This window comes from Parambassis ranga, chromosome 20 (assembly GCF_900634625.1).
Source record: "Parambassis ranga chromosome 20, fParRan2.1, whole genome shotgun sequence".
Classification (NCBI taxonomy): domain Eukaryota; kingdom Metazoa; phylum Chordata; class Actinopteri; family Ambassidae; genus Parambassis; species Parambassis ranga.
In genome coordinates this window covers 13,513,247-13,527,421 of record NC_041040.1, presented here as the reverse complement: position 1 = coordinate 13,527,421, position 14,175 = coordinate 13,513,247, and positions in this window count along the sequence as shown.

The window sequence follows — 14,175 nt, the reverse complement described above, 5'->3', positions numbered from 1 at the left end:
ACTGAAAACAGCCCCTCAGATGCCAGCAACACTAGTTACTGTGAAATGCTGCCTCTCATGAGCAGCATGGTGTGTTTCCATTGTAGAGAGCGGCTCCTTGAATGGACACTTGAGTCTGGCTCCACAAGCCAGAGCAGTCAGTGCAGATTTCTGCGCTGCCTGCTGAGGTGGTCGCTCTACTTGTTCTCCACTACTTTGCCCAAATTTGGAAGTGACATAATGGAGGAGTCCCTTCTTGCTTTTCAAAACTTTTGTGTAATGTTCCTGATGCCTGTGTAGAAGAGAAAACTGCTCGCCGCAGCACATCGACCAACAGTCGTCCCTGCTGGTAGAAGCATGGGATTCTCACCGGATGGTAGTGCATGACTGTCAGCCTGTGGAGGGCTTCTTCTCCACCTACATCAAGTGTGCCTTAATTTCTTTACACTGAGTTCAGCCTTAAATGTCATTTAGGTAGGTATGTTTTTTTCACACATCGGGCTCCTTTAACTGGCAGCAGAAATGTGGCTAAGAGCTATAAATATGAAATAAAATGAACCACAACTGAAGCAAACACTGTTTCCAATGAAGCATAAAGTGCATGTTTCCCATCCACACAATCCTATAACCTACCAGCTGCTGTCTGAACAGGCCAAGGCTGAGTGTGAGAACATGAGGGGAGATGACACCGGGGTAGAGATTTAAGACACGGTGCACTGACTGTCGGAGGTCTCCTGGTAGGCCTGAAGACACGGTGCTCTGTGCTTCCCGTCCTCAGCCCACACCCAGACTCTCAGTCTGGCTGCCAGCGCGCACGCACATTTAGGCAGGGGCAGAGAAATCCCTCATCTTGTATCTGGTTCAAGGTCCGCTGCAGTTGATGACAGTTGATGACAATCCAGTGGGGAACGAGGGAATATCACCTACGACTCGAGACGGAAAGCAGCAAGAGGAAGAGCAGAATAAAACCTCTTTAAAATGAAAAACTGGCACAGAAACCTGATATTTCCACGACAAGTACAACATAATAACACGTTTTCTCGCTGATATTAAATAGATCATCCATCACTTATAATTGGAGCAGACTTATTCACACGGTTGTAATGACATATTTTGCAATATTAACGGTCTGTTCCAAGGCAAACACAGGTAGTGGCAGATCTTAAAGCACAGACAAACAAAACTATCGACCTCTCTCACATCCTCTCTCTACTCTCCTGTGTGTGCACTCTCTTCTGAAATATGCATTGTGAATCCACATCTGCTGAGAGCTGTATGCCCCCTGCATTATGCCTGAGTGATACAATTTATATCATTTCAGGGGGGGAAAGGGAGGAAATCAATGAGATTTAGTTGGCAGCATAATTCATTCTCAAGGTTTGGATAAAATGTGTGACTAATGAGGGAAAAATGTAAATGTTATGAAGTTTCACTTCAGCAGCACCTCCTCCTCCACCCCCACCACCTCCTCCTCCTCAGCTCCACCGCAGCCATAATCGAACTTCAGAAAGTCAATAGACTGTCTGCAGGAATTATTTTAGCTTGTCTCCATCTGCTCTATTTTTTTGGTTTTGTGACAATTCCTCAAACACTTAACAGAAGATGAGTCATTTTACAACAGTGAGGCGCCTCTTTGTTGCATGTATTACCTATAAAAGATGCCATCAAATTCTGTACCTTATATTCTCAGTTAATGTTCGTTTTTTTTTTTTTTTTTTTTTTAAACCTGTTCCTTTAGTTTCCAACTGGCTGGCTCAGAAGAATAACTATTAGCAAAAGCTGTTTTAACATTTTTTGGCCTTTTAACAGAGTAAACAGACATAATGAAAGAGAGAAAACAACTACTGATGTGTTCAGAAATATTTTTCTTGGATAAATATTAAAAGTCACTTGAAACTTTGATCTGGATGCTTCTGAGCCTTTTCAACATCAAGGAAACTACCCACTTTTCATTCCACCTGTCAACTGCCACAATCTGTTTTTATTTCCAGCTACCGTGTCTGTCTGGGCTGGAAATCTGCTTCCCAAAGTTACCTGATACTGAGTTATTGACAGGTATGTTTGAAAAATGAAAAACAGTAGGTTTTTGGTTGTTTTTTTTTTTTGCGTGGTGGTGTTGCATTATTCACTGAATGCAAATAAAAATAACATCCGAGTTGGATGTATTTTCTGCAGAAACTGTCTCCAGTGTGATGTCTTTGTGCAGAAATTAGTGGGCATTATTGTGTGTTTCATGCATATTAATAATGCGTACACAGTAACAAGTGAAATGTGGAACTGCGAGCTCAATACTGATCATGTTACGTCCTTCATCAAAGTCAGCCTCACAACGATATAATCAGCCAAGCAAGGACTAATTACTGCTGAGGTGTGATTGAGACATGCACCGCAAACTGGTTTTTGTATGTATGTATGTATGAGCGGTGAGTGTGTGTGAGGGTCAGGGGCTGGATATTCATGTGGAAGAAGAAGGAGAGGAAGAGGAGGTTGGGTGAGGGTTGGTGAGTAAGCGTGCAGAGGTATGGTGGGGGGGGGCTGGGGGTTGCGGTGGAACCTTTCTTTAATCTGATAGGAATTCATCCAGGCAGAGGAGCCATGCAGAAAGACAACAGTGATCTATGAGTGCAGAAAACAGCCCAGATGCAGTTAAATGGATGAGAGCCACAGTGTTTATGCCGCTGACATTAAAGGAGAATTCCACCCTCACATTCACTCACGCTATATATCACCAGCTGGCTGTGCATCTTTATGATAAAGTGCCATAATTTGGTTTGTTATTGTACACACTTGCATCAGCTGGTACATAAGTTTTACCTGCCTTCCTTTCACTTAAAGAAACTTGTGCAGACTTGTTGCATTCAGATGAGATTTAAATGTGACAGAAGAAGGCAACAGAAATCGAGCAGCTACACTCCACTGAGGGCCAGCATTGCCACTGCCAGACCAACGGGGGCCGCGGAGCGAAGCCAATAATTATTATGATGGCATATGTCTGTCCATTGTCTATCTGTGGACATGTGTTGCACACAATGAGTCCTGAAGCTTGTAAGGAGATTATCATTTGTTGTTATGTCACTAAATCGGTGTAGCTCAATGTCAACTCCTGCTTCACCTTCACATATTTATAAAATTGGGAGTGCCTGTCTTCCACTGGTAAATAATAATAAAGCCATTCTTCAGACTTCAAGTCAGCTAAACAGGGCACATCACAGTTTCCTTCCTCACCAGGAAAACATAACACGAGGTCCATATCTCAGTCTGAAAAAGTGTGTGTATTTATCCAGCCCGACTCTACATGTTCATGGTGGTGTGGACTCTTCTCAATAGTGGCTGAGAACAACAGCAGTTTTCCCTGTAAAATCCAGGGATGATCTTTACCCTGGTTTTAATGCCTAACCTTAGTAGATTGTTTTATGCCAAATCCAACCATGATTAAAAACAGAAATTCACACTTGGTGAAAACAAAACAGCTCACAGTAGCAGGGGGACTCTACACTGGATTGCACATGCTTCCACCATCCCCAACCTACCTCCTTAATTTCCTTACTCTTACGCTTAGGTTAGTGTCACCTTCCTTAATTTCACACTTTGAAGTGTTAACACATTGCTTTAATTGTGTTCAGCATCACACTGTCCTTTCCCATCAGTTCTGCTATTTTTTGTGCTTTTTAAATGTCTTTTCCTCAAAATATTTTTTCTATGTTTCCACCAACTCCCTCTCTATCAGTCACCGAGGCAGATAAAACACCAGGGGGGAGGGGGGCAGACGGGAGTGAGGAAGATTAGAAATTTAAAAAGAAAAGCAAATGGACTCCTGGAAGTGAAAGGTTATAAGATAAGATTTTTATAATAAGGTTTGTTTTGTTAAATTGCTTTTACCATTAACTGTATGTTGTGGTGTTGACAGAATGAAACTCATTTAAACTGATCAAAGCTTTGTTGAGAAACTTCTCCGTACGAGGAGGCTGATTTTATTTTGCACTTCATTTCAACAAATGTGTATTGATGCGATACAATAGTAGCTTGTTCTATCTATAATCTGTCAAAAGGAACTCCAAGGGCCACGCTGGCACGCTTGCAGCACACCGTTCTTGTGTGAGCTGTTGCATATACAGGATGTGCAGTGTTTTCATCTTCCTTGATGTTCCACAGACTCGAGCAACGCACGGGAAAGGCAGGCAGGCAGGCAGGGAAGAAGATGTTGCTTTGGGCCTTACAAATGACCTAGATACTTGAGTATGAATTTCATTTACCTTTATCACAGCATCTAAGTGTACCTCACTTTCCGTACGCATCCATATGGCAACCATGGAGCTGGAGCGGATACAAAAACAGCCCACAGGTATGCTGCTTTTTTTTGATCAGCATTTACTCGCTCACTCCTTCACCTGCTTACTCTTTCACTTAAATAAATGAGACAGACGAAAAGTAAAGAGAGAGAGAGAGAGAGAGAGAGAGGGAGGCACCGCCACATTTCTAATCCTGCAGAACTTATCTGCTCAGTGGGTAAAATGTTTTGCAATAAGCAGGATTTGGCTGTGGCCAGGATAAGTTAGATGTTTGCTATTCTGCTCCAGGACTGAACATTTCCCTCCATGTAATGCAGAGGTTACAGGTGTTAACCGCAGCCAATGGAAGTATTGATTAATCGGAAAGGCAGTTTGGCGAGCCTTCTTCAACCACAAAGTGGCTGATCAGAATTCTGGAGCTGCTAGTTCCAACAGTTTCTCGCTGAGCGCGGAAGGAGAGGTGAAGAAATGGTGGAGACAGAGGAGAAGGAGGAGGAGAATAGCAAGAGATGAGGGTGGGTGGCGGCTGAGGTTGTGTGTGTGTGTGTGACACATGGGGTAAAGAACAGATGGGGGATGATGAAGTGAGGATGAAAGTGTGGAGAGAGAGAGAGAGAGAGAGAGAGAGAGAGAGTGAGAGGAGAGGGATGAATTGTGAGGCAAAAAGAGATGTGAATTGAAGGCCAAGTAGTGTGGGTTATCATATCTGAACTGCGAGACATGAATCTCAATCCATCAATAAGCTCTGCGTTTTGATAAAAAATACCCCTGCTGCTCCTGGCCTTAATGGATAGTGTGCCGTTGAATGCGTCAATTTTACTCTTCCCCTGAAATACCAGAGAGAATGGGTCCCACTCCACAAAGAGATCTGGATCAGGGTCTGTGATCATGTTAAAAAAAAAAAAAAAGTAGCCCTCACTTTCCATATGCTGTGTCTGACTGTTGGCTGAATCAGAAAATCTTGCTATTTCTAAATAATTTTTCACAGATTTCCCACAGGTGTAGCATGCTTTCCATAATTCAAAATTCCTTAGGCTAAACTGCAACTTATTCACTTCCATATTAATAAGAACTTTGCCTTTGAAAGGTACTTTTTTGGCTTAGACATTCAGTATATCCTTGGTACTCTTTAAACACTGCAGTATACACAGCATTAATTCAATATCTACTTTGTAAAAGACCTCTCACACCCTTTTAGAGAGCCATTATAATTCTTTTATATATATTTTTATTGGTCTTTATTTGATAGTGGTCAGTGCCAGGAAACAATGGGAAAAATGAAGGAGAGGGTGCAAGAGAGCTTATTTGTATATTTGTAAGGAAGGCAAGACACACAGCACAAGCATAGGAAACGAGGCAGTTGACTGAGCAGACATTTCCAGTATGTGTGTCACACTTTTCGGAGTGTAACAGTGGATATCTATTGATCCTGTTTGCAGAAATGAAGATTTGGAGCCATTCTGTCGCCCCACAGTCATCGAAGTAAACATCTGACCCCCCTCAGCTCACACGCTGACATTTTGGCAACTAAAGTTCTTGAACAACTAATATTTGTAATGCTAAATATTGTTAAAAGTGTCTAAATGTGTCATTTTAGCCAAAAACAGGTAAAGATATATGAGCATCAGCATTTACTTGAAGTGACTTGATGTTCATCACATCTGTTTTATGTTTAGCATATATTTTTGGACACACAAGATGTTATATTTGTGTGTATTTTGTTGATTATTTTGTGTTAAATTGGCTTTAAATGGCACTTCTATCATTGTCTTGTCAATTACATCCTCATCCTCAGCTATGCCACACACCATCATGCCACACATGGCTGCGTCTTTGTTAGCGCTAACCTCCTGCTTCATAAAACTAGCATGCAAAAATAAAATACAACATGTAAATGAGGTGAAAGCAGGTGACGCAGCCACCCATGATCAGCAGGGGGGTGGAGGGTGGGGCTGCTCCATGAACAGAGCAGAGGCAGACATCTGCAATCTGCCAGCGCCCCAGGTAAAACTCTGTCCTTCTCTGTGCTGATCTCAAATGAGCTTTTCCATCCTGTGCTGTAACACTTTCCTGTCAGCGAGCATTATTCAAAACTGGCCCGTCACCGAGTGTCTGGAGACAGCTGTAGAATGCTTCATTTAAAGGCTCTGTTGCGCAGACAGAGAAAGTGAGGGTTCTGAGACACAAGTTTGACATGATATTGATTTGAAAGCAACAGCTTACCGTGCAGCCTCACAAAACAAAACAAATGAATATTAAGTTTCACAGCTGCAGCCAAACTAAACAGATACACACGGGATTTCATCATACTCAGAGCACTCTGTGATGTGCTGTGACCTAGACAGTGCATGCTTTCTCATGGCTTCTGCCATGTTTCAAGGTGTAGTGAGCATGTTCGCTTTAGCGAAGCATGCACCGGAGCAAAAGTAATCAGCACTGCGGGAGTCTTTGGAGAATTCTCTCCAACAGGTTTGCAGGCAGACATTTTAGAAGGACATGATACCAGGAAAGGAGATATAGGTGACGACAATAGGTCCCTGTAGGAATGGCAGGTAGCTGACCTGGTGGCTTACAAGCTCAAGCTCGCATTCCCATTTCACGCTTTGTGTTGCAGAAAGATTCAAGAGACAGTGGATATTATTCCCTGTGCTCTCGACCCCGCTGAGGTCCGATCAAAGATCTGAGCCTTTGATGTTTTAACCCCTGGCTGTTTGCAAGAAAGAAAGAAAAAACACTCCTCCTCTGAACCAGATGGTGCCTGTTGCATGCTGGGAGCAGCCAGGCAGTGTTACGGGTCCCACCTGTGGTTTTAATTACAGTGCATGACGAGGGGATGCGGTGGAGCGGAAGGAGAGAGGAAAGTAGGGGTGACCCTCGCTGTTCGGGTGGAGGAGGAAGAGGAGGAGGAGGAGGAGGAGGAGGAGGAGATACTGTACGTTTACCTGAATCACAGCTTCTGTTCTCGCTCTGCTGACATCACACACTGTTGCTATACATTGAGTGAGTTGCTCTGCGGAAGGATACTTTACACATTTAGCTGTGCATGGCTTCAGCTGTCATGTTTTCAAAGCACCCCATGATGCCTTTTTGCTCCATCTTCCCTCCCCTGTCACAAATCATCTAAATTCCACACACACGTCCATGCACTCTCCCCCCTGTCTGTTTTCTCCCCTCACTGGTGTATAATTTGTGCAGATCACTGTTGCTGCTCTGCATGGCTCTCCAGCTCCTCTACATGGATGAACTCATATCAGATTAAACTGGCACTCACTGACTCTGACCTCTCTGTCCCTCCCCTCTGCATACACCACCCCACACCAGCATCCCTAGGGTCCACACACACACCCTCCCCTCTCATTTTGCCGACACCTTCTATCCTTCTTTTGACATTTCAGGCTCCTTCTGTCATCTAAGAGGTCCTGCTGAGTGCTGAGGTGCTTCAGTGGCATGATGGGTAGGGGGAGTCCAAAAAAAATCCCTGCAGGTCCTTTATATGTGCATTCACAAAGGCCGCGAATATTTTCTGATCTTGCAAACTGTATCCCTGTGTTGTCACTTTTTTTTGGTGTGAAATACAGAAAGGTTAAATTTACAATCTCAGAAACCCAATCTTTACTTATTGTGACCCCATATTTAGAGGGAAAAAAACTTCATAAAGTTAGTTTTTATTGCTCTGTAATGTATTCAGCCAAGATTCTTGGGGAACTGTATTTTTTTCCCTTCCTCTCTCTTTCTGTGTGAGCGTGCGGAGCTGTGTGTCAGATCTGTGGGATGCCTGTAGGCTGCTCCCAGGAGAGACACGGTGCGCTCATCCAACACAAACAGGGTCACAAAACAACGACTCAGCCACTTGTGCGGAGTTTACTTCAAATTAGCCCAACTCCTGTATAAGTACATCGCAGCCAATCAAGCTGATGCCATGTCAGACAATGAGCTGACAATGTGAGGCGGAAGCAGAGGTGATGCCAAAGGTAGAAACTGAGACAGATTGCATCAAAGTGGAGAGAAGGAAAGTCTCTGTTATGTTTCCATGCAGAGAGAAGCCAACAGCCAAGTGTAAATACTCCCCCTGAAAAACAAGCTGATCTTTTTGTTGCTGTGTCTATAATGCAGCAAATTACTCCCAAAGATGAAGCTTTGATTTTCAGGTAGTGTATCCCATGCTTGGCTGAGACAGTCATCATTGTTTTTTAACAGGGCTCGCCGGACCCTCTGAGTGTCATGAAAAGCTGCGATAAGCAGAATTAGCAGCGCAATTAATATTCCAGCCGTATTTTCAGGGGAGGAAGCAGAGGGCACAGCAGCTGCTCCCATATGCAGACCTTGCTGTTATGACCGTGGGGGCGATGTCAGACACCCTACCCCCCACCACACCCTCACTACTAGCACCACCACACGCACCTCACCCACCTGCAGGCAGCCCCTCCTCCTCCTCCTCCTCCTCCTCCTCTTTTTGTCTGATTTACGTTCTTCCTTATTTGCATTTTGCATTGTTACAAGGACGCTGTAGGTCTTCCTTCTATAAAGTTTATGCAGGGAATATGGAGGTTTACAGGATCATATATTTTACACACACATTGTCTCTAAGTGCAGAGGCAATGCAAGAAGCAGCACACACTCACACACCAGAATTTTAGTCTGCGTTAAAATATCGGTGCTAATTGGGAAGACCCTTTTGTGCCCTTCAGGAAGTCAGTAACTGCCTACCTGCACCTGCTCAAAGGGAAATTAAGTGAAGAAGCTGAGCATCATTATCGGAGTTCTCGTTCTTTAATATAGTGGAATCAAAGAGGCTGAAGAAGTAATTCTCCTGGTAAAACTCCTCTAATTGAAGAGTACTTTTAATACACCTCACCAGCAGCTCAACAAATCCTAGTGATCCTATGGCCGTCTCAGTTTTAGGCACCAATGAGCTATGAAGGAAGGAGAACTTATTATTTTTGCGAATTCATTTATACAACTTCAAGCAGAGTCTTATGTTCTTCCTTTTATAATAAACCGTTTGCTCAATCATATCGCACTTTTTTGACCTGTTGAACTGCTCTGACATTTAGTACTCGGCTGGCCTGTGGAAGAGAATGACCTGCAGGTGAACAGGGAGTGGCTTGCACCAGCACAGCACTGTAGGTCAAACACAGTTGAGTCCTAACGCACTAAAATCTGTGCCCCTGTGAGTTTTATTGTAAATAAGCAATTAAAAACCAAACCCAAAAAATACAAAAATAAAACATGGAAATCCAACTAAGAAATAATCCAAACAAACAAGAACCCAGGGAAACCGGAAACAAACCAGGAAACACAAGGTAATAAGTTAACAAGACAATCCGGCACAGACAAAGGGGAAGAAAAACACATGGACAAGCACAAGAGAGACAGGACAAAAAACCAAAGCACCATAACACAGACAGCCAGAAACAGGACTACACAGGGAACACCAGAAAAACCCAAGAACTAGTCACGTCCATGCACATTTCTGCAAACCCATAGCTGCCTGATGAGAAAAAAGTTGTGTGATGACTAATTTAAACTTTTGCTCTCCAATGATGATGATGATGATGATGATGATGATGATGATGCTTTATTCCTGTGAAGTCTCACAGTAAATGCTGCTGCCCCATAATGCCTCCTAGAGGAGACACTTCCTGGATCTGCTTATTTATGTGGTGTTAATTTGTTAATACACTTAGACAATGAGGAAGGACTGATACATTTTGCAGATGTAAAAATAATACTGTAAGACAATTATTCTTTATTATAAACACATTAAGAAACCTGCATATATTTTATATATATATTACATTTTAGTTGTTCCTAGTGTTAAAAAAAACTGTTAAAAGGCAGTTCGGGTCTGAAGTTTATTAGTATTCATTAACAGTGTGTGTGTGTGTGTGTGTGTGTGTGTGTGTGTGTGTGTGTGTGTCATCTTGGTTCCCCACCCTCTTCCTACATGGAGGTGTCAGGGCTGATTTCCCTAAATATAGAAGCCTCCATTTACTGTCATTCATTTTTGTACACTGTGAAAAAAAAAGAAGAAGAAAAACAGGCACAGACTTCAGATATTTCCCCAAGCGAGATAATCCATCACAGTCCGTATGAAGTCATAATTTGATCTCATCTGTTTTTATTGTTATTCTGTAGTGACTGAGATGAGTGTTTTCATGTCAGTGCACACATTACATTACACTCTGCTTACTGTCAATCACCCGACGCCCACTGGAAGGAGCCGGTGTCTCCACCAGGAGATAATCCCTTAAAAACATGTTGCCTGAACATAAAGTTTGTTTACAGACCGTCTTTGTCAGCAGGTAATTTAACAGTTTGATTATTAAAAATAACAAAGGAACCAGGAAATATAGAGAAAAGATATGTACATTACTGATGTAAATGACACCAGTATTCTAATTTCAGATTATTTTCTGTCCATCAAACCTTTCCTCACCTTCACACCCACTCCTAATCCCATTACCTCAATGTGCAAATGCAGAAGTCTGCACTTACATGGCAAAATGTGCTCGTACGTATGTGAAACAGCAATTTCCGCGGGTCACAGATTAATAAGAGGGCCCAGCATGGCAAAGTCAGGAGGAGGAGTGTAATTGTGGCCGTAGTGAGTCTGTTCCCTGACATGTAGTCACACCTGAGTGGTTGGCAGCACAGCAGCGAGGAGGAGAGGATCCCCCACAGTCCCTTGTTATTGGTATGCTGAAATACTGCAGCGTTACAGTGAGAGGAGAGAACAAGGAGGCTGTGGAGCGCATAGAAAGAGAGCATGTTCCTCTCCCCGCTCTTCGAAATGTGCTGAGAGAGAGGACCAACAAGACATGTGTCACAGCCCGAGGAACACTGACATGCACCTCCTCTCAATCTCCAGCTCAGGCGACGTTGCATCAGGCTACATTTCAGGAGCGTGACTGTCAGTATTAAAAGCTGCACGTTCTGTTTATTTAACCATGCACGTGTGCCGCCGCTGAAAACTTTTAACTGTGTCAGACTCGTAAGGAAACCACGATGCTGTAACAGGGAGACACAGGTGTTAAAAAGTTTTTGAAACTTTTTTTTTTTTTTTACATTGCAGAAAGTGAGAATCCTAATGCTAACACAGAGAGAAGGAAAGGAAAACAGATCCTAAACCACTGCTGAGCACAATTTAAATTCAGCTTTGTCCCAGAGAGAAGGGAAAACGTTGGCTAATGCTGCATACAGCAGGGGATCAGTGTTAGATCAGCGGGTATCTGTCCAAATTTGCACAGAGGCCTCCATGTGACGGTCACTGCTGAATGTGGTTTCTTTGTCCGTTTAAGAGGTATGTTGGAGACCGCTTTGTATGTCTTTAGCATCGGAATGGCAGATTAGCTGAATGAGATCTCTGAGTTTATACATATTTCATAAAACACATTCTGAACACATCAAACAGTCACAGTAATGGACTCGAACAGCTTCTCCACCTGTCCTCTTAAATCACACAAAACATCAGAGACTGTTCACTGGAACGGCCTCATTATGATTAAAAGTATTTAATAAATAAATAAATGATGTTTTTTGTTCCTGGATCCAAAAAAAAAGACAACAAAATGCTGCTTATTCACAGAGGCGTGTATGTTTACAGTTTCTCAGACCCTGTCCTGTGTATCGTGCAGTTTGCAGATTCAGTTATTAAAACACCTGCATGTTATCATCGCAGTGATTGCCAAGTATCACCTGTTATTACTCCCATAATTATGTCTAATTGGTCCCTTCTGTAGCTCCTAATGGCTCTTATCATTACATCCAATGGGTGTTATTATACTTTATCACCCCATCTGATGATCAGTTGCGTTAGCATACCAATAAATGGTAGTCGCTGCGTGTTGTCACCTTATTAAACACAACTGCCTGACCTTATCTAATAGGGGTGACTTATCATATCATTAAATGGGTATTATCAACACAGAAAATCATCCAGGCTAATACTTTCCTAAATTCCAAATTTGTCAGCCATTTTCAGTGAGAGGTCTCTCTCATGTGATCCTTATGATGCATAATAGTAATTGATATTGCACCTGCTGGCCATGCCTGCCATATTTATGCCACATTTCTGATAACGATGACTCAGCGGTCTGACAGCCTTTGAATCGCCTGATTCAAATCTGTGCTTCTGTTTTTTATCTAAACACAGAGGATCCAGTTTGAATGTTTTCTCCTTTTATCCCTCCCTGCTTCACTTCCTCTCACTATAATTAATTCATGTAATATCAACAGTCTGAGCACAAGTGATAAATAGTGCAAATAGTACATAAAAAAAAACATATGTTCTCTTTTAAATTATTTTACCACATTCACATTCTCATGAGAGATGCTCAGAGATGCTTTCTCCAATTTATTAACTCTCAGTATATATATATATATATATATATATATATATATATATATATATATATATATATATATATATATATATATATATATATATATAGATTGGATCAATATGTCGGCTTTAACACAGAAAGCATGAGATTTTATGAGACATCACCACCCTGGGCTTCAGTTCTGTCAAAGCAGCTGTGTGGTTGGTGTGACAGCTTTATTTCCCCTGATTCCATAACATTTTGCAGTTTAATTAAGTTAACAAGCTGCATATATGGTTGTTGCGGCTCATGCTTTGGCTCTCTGCTTTGAGTGAATTACAAATGGATCTTCTCTCTCTCTTCTGAAGGGGTTTAACCAGGGAGCTGCCTCAAACGGACTGTCAGAAGCTCTCGCTGAATGACTTCAGGCCCAAATCTGGAGCGAGAAGTGAAGGTTTGCGGAGCGAAGCTGAGCGAGCTCTTTGACAGTGGATCAAAGACGAGTGGGAGGTCAAAGTGTACAGCTGGTGGGGGTGAGGGGAGCACAAAACGCAGCGGAGAGACGGAATCACATGCCACTCACAAGCATATTGTGGACATGCAATGTGGTTATAATTGTCTGCGTGGACAGAAATTAAATGCTGTTTAATTAAATCAACTTTTTAAATAAATGTCGACGCAGAGCGACTCATACAGATCTGCCTTAACTGGCATGCAAAAGGTTTTAATTTCACACTCAGTAAGGGAGGAGAGCGCTGAGCACTTTCATCATTGTAGCCGCAGCCCGCTTCAGTCCGGCTCCCATTGCAAGCCAACAAATTACACCTCCAAGATGAGATGAGGGATCTTTCATATTATAGCTAATAGTGACAAATGAGACTGGGTGATAGCTGCGGCACATCTATACGTGTGTGTGGCAGTTTCTTTTTTGGCAAATGCCATTAGAATCTGCCAGATCAAAATTATTTCCCCCCCTTAAAAAAACCTGTGATTTCAGAATGGGGGAAAAGAAAATCAGCCTTTTCTCTTCCTCTTGGTCACTAATTGCTCTTGGTTCTGGGCCGCTGCCTGCCTTCCTCCCCTCTTGTCAGGGATGTTAGCAGAATATTTGGAGTGAAATGTTGATGCAGTCAACATAGGGGGAGCTAAATATAAAATGGCTGCTGTTATGCTAATGGCTGCCACTGAATAATTCAAGCATGGATGATAATAAAAATGGAAAAAGTGGGGACCTGTCGAGCCACACCACCGCATGTGTCACGGCAGGGCACTAATTTGCTGTCAGACCTCATACTATACTTCATCCCACCCCTACCCCTCTTACATTTCAGCTGTGAAGATTAGTAAATATTTTGTCTGTCTCTGCTGATTGTAAATAGTTTGGAGAAGAAGAAGCAGAAGATGAAGAAGAGGAAGAAGAAGGCGCTGCTTTGGCTGGGGAATTCAACTCAAGAAGGTTTCGCTTCTCTGTCATGTGTTCTCAGGAGAGGCTCGGGATGCAGGCTGGGTGGGGTGGGGTGGGGTGCAAGTGGGGGTGGGGGGGACCCACGTCCTCCCTGCACACTGCAGGCCGTCAGGGCCGA